Here is a 19,199-nt window from a genome sequence, read left to right as displayed (position 1 = left end):
CACACTGCTGTAAAGAACTTCCCTGAGACTAGGTAATTTATAAACAAAGGAGGTTTAATTGACTCACAGTTCTGCATGGCTGGAGATGCCTCAGGAAACTTACAATCATGGCAGAAGGCAAAGGGGAAGCAGACACCTTCTTCACAAGGTGACAGGAGAGAGAAGAGCCAAGGAGGAACATCCAAACACTTATAAAGCCATCATGTCTCATGGAAACTCACTCACTATTAAGAGAACAGCATGGGGAAACTGATCCAATCAGCCCCCTCCCTTGACATATGGGGATTACTGGTCCCTCCCTTGACTCATGGGGATTACAAATTGAGACAAGATTTGGGTAAGTACATAAGTACACAGAGACAAACCATATCACCAAATAAGCCCCCTTTCTTTATAATTGACCAGCCTCAGGTATTCCTATATAGCAACACGAACAGACTGACAGAAAATTAGTACCAAGGAGTGGGGCACTGCTATAAAGATACTTGAAAATGTGGAAGCAGCTTCAGAACTGGATAATGGGCAGAGGTTGGAAGAGTTTGGAGGGCACAAAAGAAGAAAAATAAGCAAGGAAAAATCTGGAACTTCTTAGAGATTAGTTGCGTGGTTGTGACCAAAACGCTGATAGAAATATAGACAGCAAAGTCCAAACTGATGAAATCTCAAGTGGAAATGAGGAACTTACTCGGAACTGGAGCAAAGGTCACCCTTGTTGCCATAGCAAAGGACTTAGCTGCATTGTGTTCATGCCCTAGGGCCAAACTTAAGAGTGATGACCTAGGGTATCTAAGGGAAGAAATCGCTAAGCAGCAAAGCTTCAAGAAGGAGCATGCCTGCTTTTAACAGCTATGGTCATATACAGCAGCAAAGGAAGGACCTAAAGTGGAACTTATAATTAAAAAGGAAGCAGAGCATAAACATTTGGAAAATATGTAGCCTGACCATGTGGTAGAGAAGGAAGGAGCATTTCCAGAAGAATTCAAGGGCACTACAGAGCAACCACTCACTAGAGGGATTTGTATCACTAAAAGGTAGCCAGGTGCAACGGGAAAGAAGAAATACCCAAAGGTATTTCAGAAATTTTCAAGGCTACTCCTCCCATCACAGGCCCAGAGGCACAGGAAAACAGAATAATTTCCTAGGGTGCAGCTGTTCTGCTCCATCTCAGGGGGCTGCTCCCTGCATCTCTCCCTCAGTCTGCAGCTGTGGGTCAAAGGGCCACAAGTATTGATCTGGCCACTGCCCCTGAGGGCACTAGCCATAAGCCTTGGTGGCTTCCACATAGTGTTAACTGTGTAGGTGCACAGAATGCAAGAATGGTGGCTTGGCAGCTTGCATCTAGATTTCAGAGAACGTATCAGAAAGCCTGGGCACCCAGGCAGAAGCCTGCCACAGGGGTGGAGTCACTGCAGAGAGCCTCGACTAGGGTAGTACTGAGGGGAAATGTAGAGTTGGATCCCCCTGCACAGAGTCCCCACCAAAGCACTGCCTAGTAGACCTGTGAAAATAGGGCCACAACCCTCCAGACACCAGAATTATAGAGCCACCAGCAGTGTGCAACTTCAATCTGGAAAAGCCACAGACACTGGACTCCAACCCATAAGAGCAGTCATGTAGGCTACACTCAGCAAAGTCATGGAGGTAGGGCTGCTAGAGCCCCTGGGGGCATACTCTTCACACCAGTGCACTCAGGATATCAGACATGGAGTCAAAGATTATTTTGGGGCTTTAAGATTTAATATCCACCCTGCTGGATTTCAAACTTACATGGAACCTGTTACCCCTTTCTCTTGGCCAATTTTTCCCTTTTGGAATGGGAATGTTTACCCAATGCTTGTACAACCATTGTATCTTGGAAGTAAATAATTTGTTTTTGATTATACAGTCTTCCAGCTATAAGGAATTTATCTTGACTCTCAGATAAGATTTGGGACATTGGACTTTTGAGTTGACGCTGGAACAAGTTAAGACTTTTGGAGACTATTGGGATGAAACGATTTTATTTTGCAATGTAAGAAGAACATGAAGTTTGAGGGGTAAAGGGTGGAATGCTATGGTTTGGATATTTATCCCCCCAAACCTCAATCTGAAAGTTGATCCTCAGTATTAGAGATGGGACCTAATGGGAAGTGTTTAGGTCATGAGGGTGGATCCCTCAATAATGGCTTGGTGCTGTCGTAGTGGTAATGAGTTCTCACTCTATTAGTTCCCACAAGAGCTGGTTGTTAAAAAGAGTCTGGCACCCTTTTCCCCACATTCTTGTTTTCCTCCCTCACTCTGTGACCTTTGCACACGCTAACTCCCTTTCACCTTCCTCCATGAGTGGAAGCAACCTGAGACCTTCACCAGAAGCAAATGTTGATGCTGTGCTTCTTGTATAGCCTGCAACACCTTAAGCCAAATTAACTCCTTCTCTTTATCAATTACTCAGCCTCAGGTATTCATTTATAGCAACACAAATGGACTAAGACAAATATCTACTGTGGTACTGTATAAGTAGATAGATGGTAGGAGTGATATCTTTATATAGGGATTGGGGTCAAATCACTCAGTCAGAAGGGATCTGTCTGCTTTTCCTTCTTGAGGGGCTACCCATGTAATAAAAACATTAAGTGTTTGTAATGCTTGAGGCACACGCATTGTAAACACCTACAAGGTGCTCTGGCACATTACATGTATTCTTTTCCTTTCCACTTGTACATGGGTTATCTGACCTTCCAAGCCTAGGTCAGCCCTCATGTCATACATGAATCTTTGCTCAATAATTCTAGTCCGCACAAACTCCTCTGGAGTTCTCTGAACTCTTCTGGAGCTCTCTGGATTTCAATAGCACTTATAGTTAGTTCCACAAAGCCAGTCCTAAATTGTATTTAAATTATCTCAAAATAGACTATAAATCTACTGAAAACAGTAGCAGGCCTTTTACCTCCTTTTACCACTGTTATCTCCAACAGTGTCTAGAAAAATATTAAGTGCCTAATAAGTATTTGATTGACTCAATGACTGATTAATATCTGGTAAGTAGCAATAGAAGTTTTAGTAGTCAGTATCCCTGAACCTACTGTTTTTATAAATACTCAGAAAAAATATTCCTTTATAGAAATGAAAATGGCTATAGAGAACCATCTATTACAAGAGTAAACCTGTGAATTCTCAGAGAACCAGATAGCACTCTAAAAAGAACATAGGTGTAAAAGACATATCTGACTGTCTGACTGTTATCCAAATAGACAAATAACTCTTAAAACTCAACAATAAGGAAATGAACAATCTAATTAAAATTTTGACAAAATATCTGGACGGACACCCCACCAAAGATGATATACAGATGGCTAGCATTGAAAAGACACTCAACATTGTATGTTATTAGGGAATTTCAAATTAAAACAAGGAAGTATCACTACACACCTACTAGAATGGCTAACATCCAAAACACTGACAATACCAAATGCTGGTGAAGATGTCGAAAAACAAGAACTCTCTTTCATTGATAGTGGAAATGAAAAATGGTACAGACATTTTAGAAAATAGTTTGGCAGTTTCTTATAAAACCAAACATACTCTCAGCATAAGATCCAGCAATCTCACTCCTCCTTGGTATTTACCCAAAAGATTTGAAAATTTATATCTACACCAAAACCTGCACATGAATGTTTATAGCAGCTTTATTCATAATAGCTGAAACTTGGAAGTAAGATGTCTTTCAATAAGTAAATGTATAAACAAACTGTGGTACAGCCATATAATGTGTTTTACCCATACTACCTTGGGTGAGGATGGTGAGTTCAGACACAGACCAAGACGGAGGAATTGGAAAGGGTTTTATAGTTTGTTACACTCACAGTTCCCTGGGGAGAATACAGCATGCTATGCAGGGCCATTCAGGGAAGCACCAGGACCACTCACAAGACGGAAGGAAAGAGCGGGGGAACTATGAGCAAGCGCCTTGACCATGATTTCAGCAGGAAAGAATGGGCAAGTCATGGTAAGCAAGTTTAGGATTGAGTAGTTCAAATAATTTCCATAAGCTCTTGGGCATAGAGGCTGTGCCTGGTTGTCTATAGCCTGGCCTGGGAGGGGTTTGAGTGACTCAATGCATGAGAGCCTAAAAAGGGAGACAGTTAGGAGAGTGTATTTAATGGGCCACTCAAGAATGGAAACTAACTGCCTCTAGCTAGAGCTCAAAACTGGGTCAATTCAATTTTTTTTTTTTAAAAAACTATATTACACAATGAAATTTTATTCAGTGTGAAAAAGAAATGAGCTATCGAGCTACATAAAGCCAAGTAGGAATCTTAAATGCATATCGTTTAGTGAAAGAAGCCAATCTGAAAAGTCTGCATACCATATGATTTCAACTATACGACATTCTAGGAAAGGCAAAGCGATAGAGACGGGAAAAAGGTCAGTGGTTACCAGAGGACCGGGGGGAAGGAGGGATGAATACATGAAGCACAGGGGATCTTCAGGGCAGTGAACCCATTCTACATGATACTATAATGGTGGATACATGTGATCATACATTTGTCAAAACCCATAAAATGTATGACACCCTTAGAATGTACAAAGGATGCACCATCCATAGAATGTGCAACTCTAATGTAAACTATGGATTTTGGTTTATTATGATGTGTCAGCGTTGATTCATCAATTGTAACAAAAGTACCACACTGATATAGGATGTTGATTGAGGGGGAGGCTGTGTATGGGAGGAGGTCCCAGGTATGTGGGAACTCTGCGCTTTCTTCTCAATTTTGCTGTGAATCTAAAACTGCTCTAAAAAATAAAATCTATTAATTAAAAAATAAAATAACACAATGTAAGTCATTTAGAAACAGAAAGCTAAAGGAGAGCTTTCCTCTGGAAATCAAGAAAGATTGGTGACAATTATGAAGCCATTATGCAATAAAAAGGAATAATGAAAGGGATGATGAAACCCCGTTATTATTAAAAGACAATCTAGAAAAAGGAGTCATACTCATAGAACAATTACTGAAGGGATACTACATGCTAGCAACCACAAGAAGCATTTAAATAATGAGATATTATCTCACTTAATCACATTTAATCCTTACCTATTACTCATAAAAATGTATAATTAACCCATTTGAAAATGAAGAAGCTGAGGTTCAAAGATGATAGGTGGCTTGCCCGGTTTGATTAATTCAAGGTGGCTTGCCCAGTTTGATTAATTCAAGTAAGCAGAGTTGTCTCTATAGAAGATGTCTCTTGTTTATCATGGAATCTTCTCAGAGTTTAGTATACTGCTTGCTCAGAATCTTCTCTCAGAAGACTCTATGATAAATAAGAACCATCTTCTACAGAGAAAGAATTGACAACTTCAAGAGAATGTGGTCATCTACACCACATCATTCAGGGCATAGGGAATGGAGGGGTTCATGAAAAAATTAACTTTACTTGGAAGGATCCAAAAAGGAAGCAGCATTAGAGCTAGGCCTTGAAAGATGAGTACAATTTCCAATAAATATAAAATGTGGGAAAGGGTAGGTAGGAACAATGGCAAAAGCAAAGAGTTGTAGAGAGCAGAGAGACCAGAATGGGTGAAGTATGGCTCTCAAAGAGGGATGTGGCATAAAAGAGGACAGAGGAGCATCCCAGGGCCATGGAGGTCAAGCCAAGGTGTGTGGACTTGACTCAGAAAACAATGGAGAGCCACTGGATCTTTCGAGGAAGAATGTTACACAATTCAGTCTATATTTTTGGAATATCATTTTGTGTCAATGTGGGAATGCCAGTTACAGAGAACCAGGGCTGCAGACAAAGAGATCCTAGTTAAGCAATGGTAATACAGTGAACCAAATAAAGCAGAAGCAGAGCAGGGTTTGTGGAAGGATCTTTATATTTTATGAAGTAACTAGCTGGAAGTATTAAGGGTTCATTGAATTAGAAAAAATGTAGTATATTCTTCTAATTGCTTCAGAGTAAAGTAGCTTTTATCTAAAATGTTTGTCTAAATGTCACCTTCTCAATAAGGTCACTCCTAACCACCCTATTTAAAATTCCAATTTCACTCCAGACTCCTGACCCCTTAGCCTTCCTTTTTCTTTTTTTTTTTTCACAAAATCTATCAACATAACTAGTAACATTCTATATAATTTACTTTATCATTTTTTATTGTCTGTCTACCCCCACTGGAATATAAGCTTCATAAGGAAAGACACCTTTGGTATGTTCACTGAGTATCCCAAACACCTTGAGTACTGCCTAACACATAGTAGATGCACAAGAAATATTGTTGAGTGAGTTAATGAACACAGGCATACACTTGGCATAATCCTAGCAGTGCTTCAAGCTAGGCAAAAGATATGGTATAAACTACAGACAATTTCAAGGGTACTTAAAATCTATTTTCTTTTTATTTATTTTTATTATACTTTAAGTTCTAGGGTATATGTGCACAACATGCAGGTTTGTTACATATGTATACATGGGCCATGTTGGTGTGCTGCACCCATTAACTCGTCATTTACATTAGGTGTATCTCCTAATGCTTTTCCTCCTCTCTTCCCCCACCCCACAATAGGCCCCGGTGTGTGATGTTCCCCTTCCTGTGTCCAAGTGTTCTCTTTGTTCAATTCCCACCTATGAGTGAGAACATGCGATGTTTGGTTTTTTGTCCTTGCAATAGTTTGCTGAGAATGATGGTTTCCAGCTTCATCCATGTCCCTGCAAGGGACATGAACTCATCCTTTTTTATGGCTGCATAGTATTCCATGGTGTATATGTGCCACATTTTCTTAATCCAGTCTATCTTTGATAGACATTTGGGTTGGTTCCAAGTCTTTGCTATTGTGAATAGTGCCGCAATAAACATACGTGTGCATGTGCCTTTATAGCAGCATGTTTTCTAATCCTTTGGGTATATACCAAGTAATGGGATGGCTGGGTCAAATAGTATTTCTAGTTCTAGATCCCTGAGGAATCGCCACACTGACTTCCACAATGGTTGAACTAGTCTACAGTCCCACCAACAGTGTCAAAGTGTTCCTATTTCTCCACATCCTCTCCAGCACCTGTTGTTTCCTGAATTTTTAATGATGGCCATTCTAACTAGTGTGAGATGGTATCTCATTGTGATTTTGATTTGCATTTCTCTGATGGCCAGTGATGATGAGCATTTTTTCATGTGTCTGTTGGCTGCATAAATGTCTTCTTTTGAGAAGTGTCTGTTCATATCCTTTGCCCACTTGTTGATGGGGTTGTTTGTTTTTTTCATGTAAATTTGTTTGAGTTCATTGTAGATTCTGTTTATTAGCCCTTTGTCAGATGAATAGATTGCAAAAATTTTCTCCCATTCTGTAGGTTGCCTCTTCACTCTGATGGTAGTTTCTTTTGCTGTGCAGAAGCTCTTTAGTTTAATTAGATCCCATTTTTCAATTTTGGCTTTTGTTGCCATTGCTTTTGGTGTTTTAGACATGAAGTCCTTGCCCATGCCTATGTCCTGAATGGTATTGCCTAGGTTTTCTTCTAGGGTTTTTATGGTTTTAGGTCTAACATTTAAGTCTTTAATCCATCATGAATTAATTTTTGTATAAGGTGTAAGGAAGGGATCCGGTTTCAGCTTTCTACATATGGCTAGCCAGTTTTCCCAGCACCATTTATTAAATAGGGAATCCTTTCCCCATTTCTTGTTTTTCTCAGGTTTGTCAAAGCTCAGATGGTTGTAGATGTGTGGTATTAATTCTGAGGACTCTGTTCTGTTCCATTGGTCGGTATCTCTGTTTTGGTACCAGTGCCATGCTGTTTTGGTTACTGTAGCCTTGTAGTATAGTTTGAAGTCAGGTAGCATGATGCCTCCAGCTTTGTTCTTTTGGCTTAGGATTGTCTTGGAAATGCAAGCTCTTTTTTGGTTCCATATGAACTTTAAAGTAGTTTTTTCCAATTCTGTGAAGAAAGTCATTGGTAGCTTGATGGGGATGGCATTGAATCTATTAAAATCTATTTTCTATAAAAACATTTGTATATGTTCCTAAGGATAAATAATTATGAAAGGGTTTACAGGATTAGTAAATAGTATAGAACTCCTGTCCAGGAGACCATATTTTTTACATGTACTAAAATCTTCTATTATACTCAGTACACTTGTAGATTGGGCAAAAGACTGGTAATGAGAGGGATGTTTTAGGTGTGACAATTGAGTCATAGTAAGCCCATGTCATGATTTGATGCACCACAATAGATTTTTGTTTGTTTTTCTGTTTGTTTGTTTGTTTGTTTTAAGACAGAGTCTCACTCTGTCGCCCAGGCTGTAGTGCAGTGGTGCAATCTTTGTTCACTGTAACCTCTGCCTTCCGGGTTGAAGTGATTCTCCTGCCTCAGCCTCCCAAGTAGCTAGGATTCCAGGTACCTGCCTCTACACCCAGCTAATTTTTGTATTTTTAGTAGATACAGGGTTTCCCCATGTTGGCCAGGCTGGTCTCGACCTCCTTACCTCAAATGATCCACCTGCCTCGGCCTCCCAAACTGCTGGGATTACAGGCATGAGCCACTGTGCCCGAACCACCATGACAGATTTTTTTAAATGTATTTTATCTTAATTAGTCTTTGTAATCGTTTGTCAGCACTGTGATATGTTGTTATTTTCATTTAGCACATCAGGAAACTAAGACTAAGAAAGGCAACTGGCTTCTCCGGGGACATAGTTTGAACAAGTCCACCTGATTTCAATGCCTTATGTTTCTCACTGCAGCCAAGGAAATTGTAACAGTAACAAGGAAAGAAAGAAGACTTTATTAAGCCTTTACTCTGTACAAGACACTGTGCTACTCACTTTACAACAACCCTATAAGATAGTTAACATCAGTTTACCCATTTTACAGATAAAGAAACCTAGCACAGAGAGTTGATATAAACTGCTCAAGATCACATGTCTAGCAAGTTCTAAAACTGGGATTCAGACCCATGCCTAATGAACTCTAAAGCCCAGGCTCATAACCACTACACCATATTGCCAAGTGGGAAACAATGATATTGCCAGATGGAACAGGCTGAGGTTTTGCTGATTTGGGGGAAGGGGAATTAGTAAAAGATAGGTTTTCACAAGGCAAGTGCAAAGAGATAACTATTCAGCAAATTAATGCAGCAGTTTAAAGGGTAGTTTGAGCAGATGCCATGTGGAAGTTACCAGAGAAAATACCAGTTCTTTAAGCCAAATGGTATTTTGAGAGCATGAAGATAATGTAATTATAAGATTTTTAACATAAAAACAAATCCATATACAAAAACACTTAGCTAGAAGGAGAATAGGGCATAGCTGGGTATATTACATTAAACATGTTTTTTACTAATTAATAAGATATTGGTCATACTGAAATTATAAATACTCAAATGCAGTGATTATATTGGGATCTGATGTATAATTACTGATGTTTATATTTACCCAGAAATACAAATCTTCCCAATCACTTCTCCCAGTGAAGGCTTCTGTGAGGACAAGGCAAGAGCAGACAATGTCTCACGCATGATGGTCCAGGGCACCCCTCCAACCCAGAAAATAGAGCCAGGAACTGTGCGAGAAATGGAAGTCAGAGGGGAGCTGAAGATAAGTTACTGAAATGAGAGTGCCATGGCAGAGATCAACAGCTGCCTACAATAGATGCTGTGCTTTTCACAAAAGCCATCTTGTCTTCTTACTTTTGTCTGCACGTTAGAAGATAAGGACTGCAAAGGGACAGGTGGTAAAGAGAAATAACTTGGGCGTTCACCAAGAACTTCAACATATATGAAATACCTTACTAGTCTGCGAATAATTCCAAGGCTGTGAGTAGAACTAATCCATCTTTGTTACCCCAGCTCCCAATATGGGCCTAACAAGTTGCTCAGCAAATGTCTGTTGACCAAAGAATGACTGGTCTCATTATCAACAGATCTGTGGTGATTCTTTTACTTTAGGGTGTGGCTTGTGCACAACAAGAGATAAAGACAACCTAGAATATCTATTTAAATAATATAACATTTGTAACTACTTACGTGTAGCCTGGGGGACCTTCCCTGCCATATTAGAAGATGATTAAAAGAAGCAAATTTCACTCATCTAACCAGGAGATTGACCTAAGCGAACTGGGTTCCAGTGTCCCATATCATATACTTAGCCAGTGCTAATGTGTGTTTGTGCATGGCAATGTTGAAAGAATGTGAAACATTTTTACATTATGGGAACTAGAAGCACAGAGAGAGAGAAACTTCCTCCAGCTGAAGAACAGAGAGTAATCTTTTCTGTTAAACAGTGAGAAGCACTCAGTCTCCCATACATCCAGCCTGCTTATTTTGAGGAATGGAATGAACAAATGTTTTTCTCATTCTACTGCATTTATTTCACCAGCAGCCAACAACATCTCTGCCACTACCCTTCTGAATGCCATGCTCAGATGGAAGTTTTTGCCTCACTGTACGGTTTAAAAATATCTTACAATTAGAAGTAGAAATAAACTAAAAACAATGTTGAGCAGAGAAATACTTCACAGAATGGAATCCAACAAATGTTTTTGGTAGCTTACATTTTGCTAGTTACGTGGAAGTCAATCTTGGTAAAATTATAAGTTAAAGGTACTAGCACATATGTGATACATCTTTGGTACTCCATAAATATTTGTTGAATTAATTAATTAATCTTAGCTTTTACAGTGTGGTACCAGATGGGAAGATTCAACATCATTGTCAAAATGTCCTCAACTCTCTGCTCACCTGGCTGTGTCACACCACGCTTTGCTGAGTCTCCTCTTTCCTCTCCCCGCAGTCTCCTTCACTGGCATTCTCTTCCTCTATCCTCTCAAAGAGGTGGTAACCCCAGCTGACTCAGCATAGCTTCTTGTTCTTCTTACTACATGCGTTTCACGTGAGCACGCTAATCCTGTCTAATTGGCCTTAACTACAGCCCACATGGTAATGATGCACACATCTCCATCCCCAGCCAGACCCCTGCCCTGAGCTTCAACTCTGGAAAATTTCCTGTGTCCACCCCACAAACCCTTTTTGTCCTGCCTGCTGCGCTTCCCCAGGCTCTCATCAGTTCTCTCTGGGACTACTGCAAAGTCTCTTGTTCTCCACCTCCAGCCTCGCCCTTCTCAAATCAACCCTACCCAGGCTTTTAAACCCAAATTAAACCAGACTAGTCACTCACTTCATGGCTTTTAAAGCTCTGTCACCCCACCTCTGCCTATGGGAGCAAGTTCTACCTCTTTAGGGTGGCATGCAAGCATCTCCATGATCTGTCTCTATCTACTTCTCTACACCCACCCCCACTCTTTATCTTCCACTTTAGCCGCTGGAAATTCAAACCGCTTGATGTTCCACAAACTTCATGCTCTTTCAGGCTTCCCAGACTTTGTCGTCACTGTTCCCCTAAGCCCTACTGCCTTTTTAAACACTTGGTTCCAGGGGCCTCTCCTCCAAGAATCCCTTCATGATCTCTTCCCCTAGTTCCTGGTGACTGGGTCAGGTATCGCTTGTCATGGGCCACCTTAATACATTTCTACTACTGAATTTACCACACTGCATTAGAATTATCTAGTAACAATTCTTCCCCCTCCAACAAAATCTGCATAGAAGAGAAATAAGGCTATATTTTATTCAGCTTTGGGTTTTCAGCCCATAACATGGTGTCTGGCACAGAGTGTAAACAAAACAAGTATTTGTTGAATAAAACTGAACTGATGGTTGCAGATGTGTGCATTAATTAGCATCTCAACAATCTCTGAGTGCACAGCTACTCAGAGCACAATCAATTATTCCAGTTTCTAAATCCTCCTGGGGGAGAAGCTTACCCCACTCCATGCCATTCAGAGGCATGATTGCTTAACTGATATTGCCAAATCGGGTCACAAATAATGAGAAAAGTTCCATTTCCCTCAGCTGTGAAGGTTTTGAGGCACACAAAATGACACTAAAGCCTAGCCACTTGGACTACGCATTTAGGATCATGGCACCTGTCGGTATGAATGTGTTGCCTAATTAAGTATTCTTTCGGTAACAGTGTCACAGGCCAGGAGAACCAGCCTGCCAGGTAGATCACCCCTTAGCCTCACTGGAATTTCCAATTCTTTGTCTTTACACTGTGAGAAGAAGCAAATTGCCAATTTTATTGATGCAAGCACATTCTCAAACAACTTGAAACTACTCCCAAACACCAACAGCCATGTGAGAAAGAGATGAAATGCAGTTTGTGGAAAGTAAATTCTTGATTATGTTGGAATTAAAGGATATATACTTTGCTGCACTTTCAAGAATTACAGGTAAGAGACACAACAGTGTTTTACTCCTATGTCAAACAAAGAGCTGGCAATTTACTGTGCAAAATAAACAGATGGAGAAAAATAGAAAGGTGCTATCTCTGCTTTTTAACTATATTCCTCAAGAGTCGTCACAAAGAGAGAAGTAATAATTATAGCAACGGAGTGAGTGTTCTCTTGCCTCTTGGAAAGCTTTACAGGCCGGTTGTTTACCGCTAACTTTTGGTGAAAGACTAGTTTAAGTATATCAAAGCTTTATGGCCTGAGTGGGAGCCATTACATATGGAAACTGACCTGACCATTACTTATAAGCAGGTCAGAGACTGGGATTCAAGAAATAATGATGTTACCATTCCAAAGACAGAGAACAAAATTGTCTTAGGAGATCATTTTGAGTAATCAAGGCACTAGCTTTCTGCTACCTCAATGTGCAGGGACAATATTTGTGGTTACCTCTTTGAAAGACAAAGACAAAATCTAGACCCTGAGAGGTGTTGAGTGGGCATATATTTATAAGGTTTCAAGTAAGTCACAGCCAGCATCCATGGCTCACTTTGAGGGCACTAAATGGATATGAAATAAAACTCAAAATATCTGAATCTATACCTAAGCAGTGCCTGGTATTTGGTGATCTGTTGGGCTGTTTTGGATTCACCAATCACAGCAAAAGACACAAGACCCAAGTTTGCTTAGATTGTTTAATCTCTTCTTCATAATGGTTCTATGGGCTGATCCTTTATTTCTTTACCTGCTTCCATCAGTTTAGTTACAGACACTGTCATTTCAGACTGGAGCTAGTCTCCTAACTAGGTCTCCTAACTAATGACTTTCCATTTTCCAGTCTCTTCTTTACATCTCTATCATACTTATCTTTTTAAATACTACTTTGGTGGTGCAAACTTCACCCACCTCCATTCTTTCAGGAAACTATTGCTTCCCTTTTCTAACCATGCATTTTGGAGTGAGGGGAGGATGCTGCTTAGCACAAATATCCCCACCCAGACACAGGGGTAAGCACCTCACCTCGAAGGGACCAATCACAGCACCCCAATCCCCTGGCCACACACTTTTTACTGACAAGGAATCAGCTAAGTTTGGCGACTTCTGCACAGGTGAATTTATTATGACACTAGAGATGTTTAAACTTCAGGGCGTCTCACTAGAACAGGCTCCTGGGAGTGGAGGGCATCCTGGGACTGGCAGTGTCCTTCTGGGGAGGCAGAAGCCAGGTTTTAATTATAGAGGATTTCTATGTAGGCATTTCTATTAAGTTGCTTAAAAACATCTCAGATGATGGAGACCTAAATCTCTAAGGCTCCAATAATTTGGTGAGGATTTTTTTTTCATTTCAGATAATTTTTGTCTATACATAATTTTAAATTCATAATTTTGTATTCTTTTTCTTAAAGAAGTCCCCCCAAAGTCAACAAACTGCAGACTACTGTTCCAGTGCAGAGATACATGTGCCCTGCTCTTCTCAGACTCCTCCAGGAGATGAGCCATTTTCAGCCACATTCTTCATGACTCTCCCTTCCATGTGCATCCTTGCTTCCATCCTCCTTACCTACCAGTCACACCTTCCATGTCCCGTGCTTTCCAGCTTAGCAGCCTCTGCTCACCCGTTCTACCTTGGAGCACCCTTTGGCCCATCTGGATCAACCAAAGATAGATCCTTCAGGCCCTGCTGAAACCTCACCTCCTCCATGAGGTCTACCCAGCTAAATTCACCAGAATGTTCTTACTACACTGTCTTTCCGTGCTTTGTGTAGGACCTGAATAGATATTTGTGGAATAAAATTGGGTTGGATTAGGATACTCATTGCATTCTACCTTGCATTAGCTACCTGCCTGTTGATTTTTCCTTCTTCTTGATGAACTCACAGAGGTCAGGACTCTATTTGCCTCAAGTTTACATGTCTACAGCCCCTCTCGTAGCTTTGAACATAATAAGAGCTCAACAAATAACTGAACTGAACTGAACAGATCTGCTCATTAACTGATTGTTGATTGACTGAGGGCTGACAATTTCTATTTTGGCAGATATTTCCTGAGCTCACAGACCTAGTAAACTGCCATAGAGGTAATTGTTTCCATTTCTCACATTTTTCCCCTTTAGCACAAGGAAACACACAGTAGGGAAACAGGCACGGCAGCCTTGTACTTCCTGGAGTGGGTACTGAAGTCCTGTTCAAATAATTTCTCTTCCCCTCACTATTCCAGCCAACAATGACAGCTTATGATGCTGTCCCTGTGAGTCCCTGCTGGATCTGGCTATTGGTTTGTAATGTCCCTCTGGCAATCAAAATCTTTCTTACAATTTTCACTAAATAAACCTTGCTGCAGGGTATGTGGAGAAAGGCATAGCCAGGGAGCGTAAGGCATAGACAGGTAAAGCAAAGTCACTTTCTCCCCCCTCAAATCCTCTGTTTAGGGAATAAAACCATTAAGCAAATAAATAGCAGGTCTAACCACAATTCATAATTGTTAATCTACTTTGACTCAAGGCATGGGATGGGGAAATAATAAAGACTGCAAATTGCACATGGGCATGGATTGCTCAGTTCAGATTCAAGGTGTATCACTTGGGGTGACCTGGGGTGATTTGTTAACCCCTTTTATAGTTTTTGTTTGAAGAGGAAAAAAAGTTCTTCAGGCAATGTTGAGGCACATATTTATATGGCAGGGCTTTTCTTACACTACATAGTCCTGTTATAGTGATGCTGTCTACGTCGGAGTATTTCCTTTCTGAGGTTGATGAGTATTTGAGAAGGCTTCTTCCTTTTTTGAGCTGAGGTGGTCAACACGAGCGAGGCTTCTTTCTTTCCTCTCCTGCTTCACTATCGCACTTAGAGATGCAGAGAGAGTAGTTCAGACAAGCAGGGAGTAACCAGAATCCACAGGCAGAAAGAAAAAAGGATTCCATTTTGGCTTGACCTCTGCCTCACCCAGGAAGATTGAGTTTGCTCTCAGAGTCTGAACAAGCTCCCAGGAGTTGGTGAGCTCTCCCGTTTGAGGCTCCCCTTTGTCACAAGGTAAAGAATTTATTAGTGAGAAATTTCAATTTCAGACCTTCAGATTGTCTTGGTTGGCCTTAAGCTCTGTCCACAGCACATATTGTAATATACTTCCTATCACTCTTTGAACATTTTTTTACCCCATGATCCTTTCCATGCTTATTTGTAAAGGGATTTTCTTTTAAAACAAAGGAATTATTGCTTCATTAGGACCATTTTCCCCATTCTCCCAAAGGATTCCTAACGGGCTATAGTAATTCTTAATGGAGTTAGTGGAGAATTCCAGCTGAATTGTGTAATGCCCATGTTCTGGTCAGTCTGCCCAGGACCAAGTACAGCACAACTGCCCTTCCACTTAGACGCAGCATGTGTGGATCACTGTGATGGTCTGCTAGAGCTGCCATGACAAAGTGCTAGACACTCGGTGCCTCAAACATAGAAATGTGTTCTTGCACATCAAAGTGTCAGCAGGATTGGCTCCTTCTGAGGGTAATAAGAGAGAATCTGTTCCACTTCTCTTCCCCAGCTTCTAGTAGTTTGCTCCTAGTTTTTTGTGTTCCTTGACTGGCAGATATCTATCTGCCTTCATCTTCATCTGCCTTCATCTTCACCTGGCATCCTTCATGTGTGCATGTCTGTGTGCCTAATTTCCTCTTTTTATGAGGACATCAGTCATATTGGATTAGAGCCCACCCTAATGACCTTCTGTTAAGTACTTACATTGGCAACAATCCTATCGGTGGGGGGCAGTACCCAACTCAGCCCGTAACAATCGCTAAAGGGACATCAGGAGGCACTTGGAAGTAGCCTGACTTATGGTCAAGATTTTGTGTCATTTGTTATATGATAATTCTGAGTTAGTCAGAAGACATTAGGATAGCCTTTGGTAACAAATTAACTCACAGCTTAACATAATAAAGGCTCATTTCTCACTCACATCGAAGTCTGATATGGATTCAATGCCTATTTTTTTTCCAGTGGGGGCAGCTTTCCTCTAACAGTGACTCAGGGATCCAGATGACTTTCATCTTGCATTCCAACCATCCCAAAGTTCTTTCTTTCCAGCTTGCAGATGAGAGAGAAAGAGCCTTGGGAACAGGTCACTGCTCTTAACTGTCTTGGCTTAGAAGTAACACACATCACAGAAGTGGGCCACACAGTTCACAGGCAAGAATTAGTCATATGGCCTCAACCCAACTGCAGAGAAGACTGGGAAGTGTAGTCTTCTACATTTGAAATATTCCAAATACTCTTCTATATTTCAAATATTCCAAATGTAGTTTTCATGGATATTTGCTGAGCACAAACTACTTTTGCTATGCCCTCCTTCACCTAGAACATGATAGGCTTGATAAACTGTTTCTAGGAGAGGCAGAATAGAAAAGCATATTAGTTTTAAAAACTGGGCTTTGGAGTGAGGTTATCCAGGTTTGAAAGCTAGCTACACCACTTACAAGCTAAGTATACTTAGCCAATTTATCTAATCTCATTGTCTCTCAGTCTTCTTCCTGTAAAATGGGCATAATAGGCATAAAGTACTACCTATCCCGTAAGCTTGCTCTGAGGAGTACGTGTGTTGTAAGTTTTTATTACATGTGTTTCTAGAGCATGATTCCAGAAGAAATGGGCCATTCCATACATAACAGATAATTTACAAATATTAAAACAAAAACACTGGGGAGGGAAACATGTTGACAAACACCAAGGGATTGGCTTAGATCTGGTTGCTTGCTGCAAAGAAAGCCAATCACAGAGATGGCAAGTATTGCCAGGGAACAAAGGCTCTATGACAGATGATGTCAGCTGAGAGATGGGAAACAAGTCTAAGCTAACTAAAATAAAAGGTTTATATAGTGGGGAGTTAGGAAGGGGTAAGCAAGAGGAGTTGGTCAACAGGCAGCAGGTGTGTCTCATTGTCCAGATGCCATGATCTGAGATGTTTCAGTTTCTCGATACTTTCTGGGAGGCCTGATGGTCAGGTTCCTGAGAAAGGAACTTAGATAAAACAAATGTCTGTTACTCAAACTTCAGTTCTAAGGGAAAATTGGGCTGGTTTCAAACATATGAAATGTTCTGAAAATGTTACTGATCTCAGTCCTGAGTAATTATGTGTCTTGGTACTTAATAAAATTTATATTAAAGAATGGAGAAAGCTGGCTGTGTAGTGGCTGAAATGAGAAGAAAAAGTCATAATTTATACCATCACTGTCAGTCATCTCATTTATAAGAGGGAGTCAGGTCACCCTGTTCCTCAAAGCTGGGGCTATGTTGTTTCTATGGAGCTTTGTTCACCCCTTATCAAGTGAGAGATCCTCCATATTTGTGGCAAAATCTCACCATAAAAGTGAGGAAAAGGATGCAGGTAACATCTGATCCTAAATATCATCCTGATTGGAGAAAAAAAAAGCAAGAGACTTTATTGAAAAAGCTCTTTTTTTGGTAAAAAATTTTTAATTTGAGGTAAAATGCACACAGTATAGAATTAACCATTTTAAAGTGTACAATTCAGCAGCATTTAACGCATTCGAAATGTCGTGCAGTCACCACTTCTATTTACTTTTAAAACATTTTCACATCCCCAAAGGTAACCCCAGCAAGCAGTCAGTCCCCATTTCCTCCTCCCCTAGAAACTGGTAACCAACAATCTGCTTACTATCCCTATGGATTTACTGAATCTGGATATTTCATATAAAAGGAATCATACCATATTGCCCTCTTGTGTCTAGCTTCTTTCACTTGACATAATGTTTTCAGCTTCTTCCACATTGTAGCACTTGTTTTTCCTTTTCATAGCTGAATGATATTCCATTGTAAAGTCTTATTACCACATTTTGTTTATCCATTCATCAGGAGAGGGACAAAGTTGTTTCCACATATTGGCTATTGTCAATGCTGATGCTATGAACCTTCATTTATGCGTTTTTTTTTTAATTTTTATAGATTTAGAGGATACAAGTGCAGTTTTGTTACATGGATATATTTTAGTGTAGCCATCACCCAAATAGTATACATTATACACATTAAATAATTTCTCATCCCTCACTCCCCTCCACTTCAGCCCCCACCCTTCCAAGTCTCCAATGTCAATTATTCCACTCAAGTGTTTGCCTGAATACATGTTTTCAATTATTTTAGGTAGGAGTAGAATTACTGGGTCATAGGGTAATTTTTATATTTAACTTTTGGGGGAACTGCCAAACTGTTTTCCACAGAAGCTACACCATTTTACATTCCCACTAGCAATGTCCAGGTGTTCTAATTTCTCCACATCCTTGCTAATACTAGTTATTTTCCATATGTTTTTATTGTAACCATATTAGTGGGTGTGAAGTAGTAACTCACTATGGTTTGGATTTGCATTTCCCTAATGATTAATGATGATGGGTGTCTTTTCAAGCACTTGTTGAACATTTGCATAACTTCTTTGGAGAAATGTCTATTCAAGTCCTTTGCTCATTTTTTTTTTAAATGAGTTTTGTCTTTTGTTGTGGAGTTATAAGAGTTCTTTATATATTCTGAATACTAGGCCCTTATCAGGTATGTAATTTGCAAGTATTTTCCTCCTTTCTACAGGTTTTCATTTTCTTGATAGTGTTCTGTGATGCACAAAGGTTTTTATTGTGATGAAGTCTATCTAATTCATCTACTTTTTCTTTTGTTGCTGGAGCTATTGGTATCATATCTGAAGCCTTTTGAAAAATCAGTCTCTTAAAGTTTGACTGTTTCATTCACAGACTAATTGAAAAGAAAATCTAATTTATTAGCCAAGACACTGAAAGAATATAGAAGTCTTACATTCTCTTCACTCATCTTTGATTAAGAATTTACTAAAATTAGTTTCTAATTTCTAATATATTTCCAAAAAATATATCTGTTGTTAAAATATCTTAACAAGTATGAAAAATATGCAGAGTCCAATAACATATCATTAAAGTAT

General features: G+C 40.0%; 1 long non-coding RNA gene across 1 annotated transcript in view; it reads left to right on the top strand.

Annotated features, from left to right (window-relative positions):
* Positions 1-18,949, top strand: part of LOC129050425 (uncharacterized) — a 57,966-nt gene extending 39,017 nt beyond the window's left edge. Inside the window, exon 4 of the long non-coding RNA XR_008514058.2 lies at positions 9,405-18,949. This is a non-coding gene — a long non-coding RNA (uncharacterized LOC129050425). The remainder of the gene's footprint in view (positions 1-9,404) is intronic.
* Positions 18,950-19,199: the final 250 nt, after the last annotated feature.

This window comes from Pongo abelii, chromosome 1, assembly GCF_028885655.2.
Source record: "Pongo abelii isolate AG06213 chromosome 1, NHGRI_mPonAbe1-v2.0_pri, whole genome shotgun sequence".
NCBI classification, from domain to species: domain Eukaryota; kingdom Metazoa; phylum Chordata; class Mammalia; order Primates; family Hominidae; genus Pongo; species Pongo abelii.
This window is presented reverse-complemented; position numbering and strand designations above follow the sequence as displayed.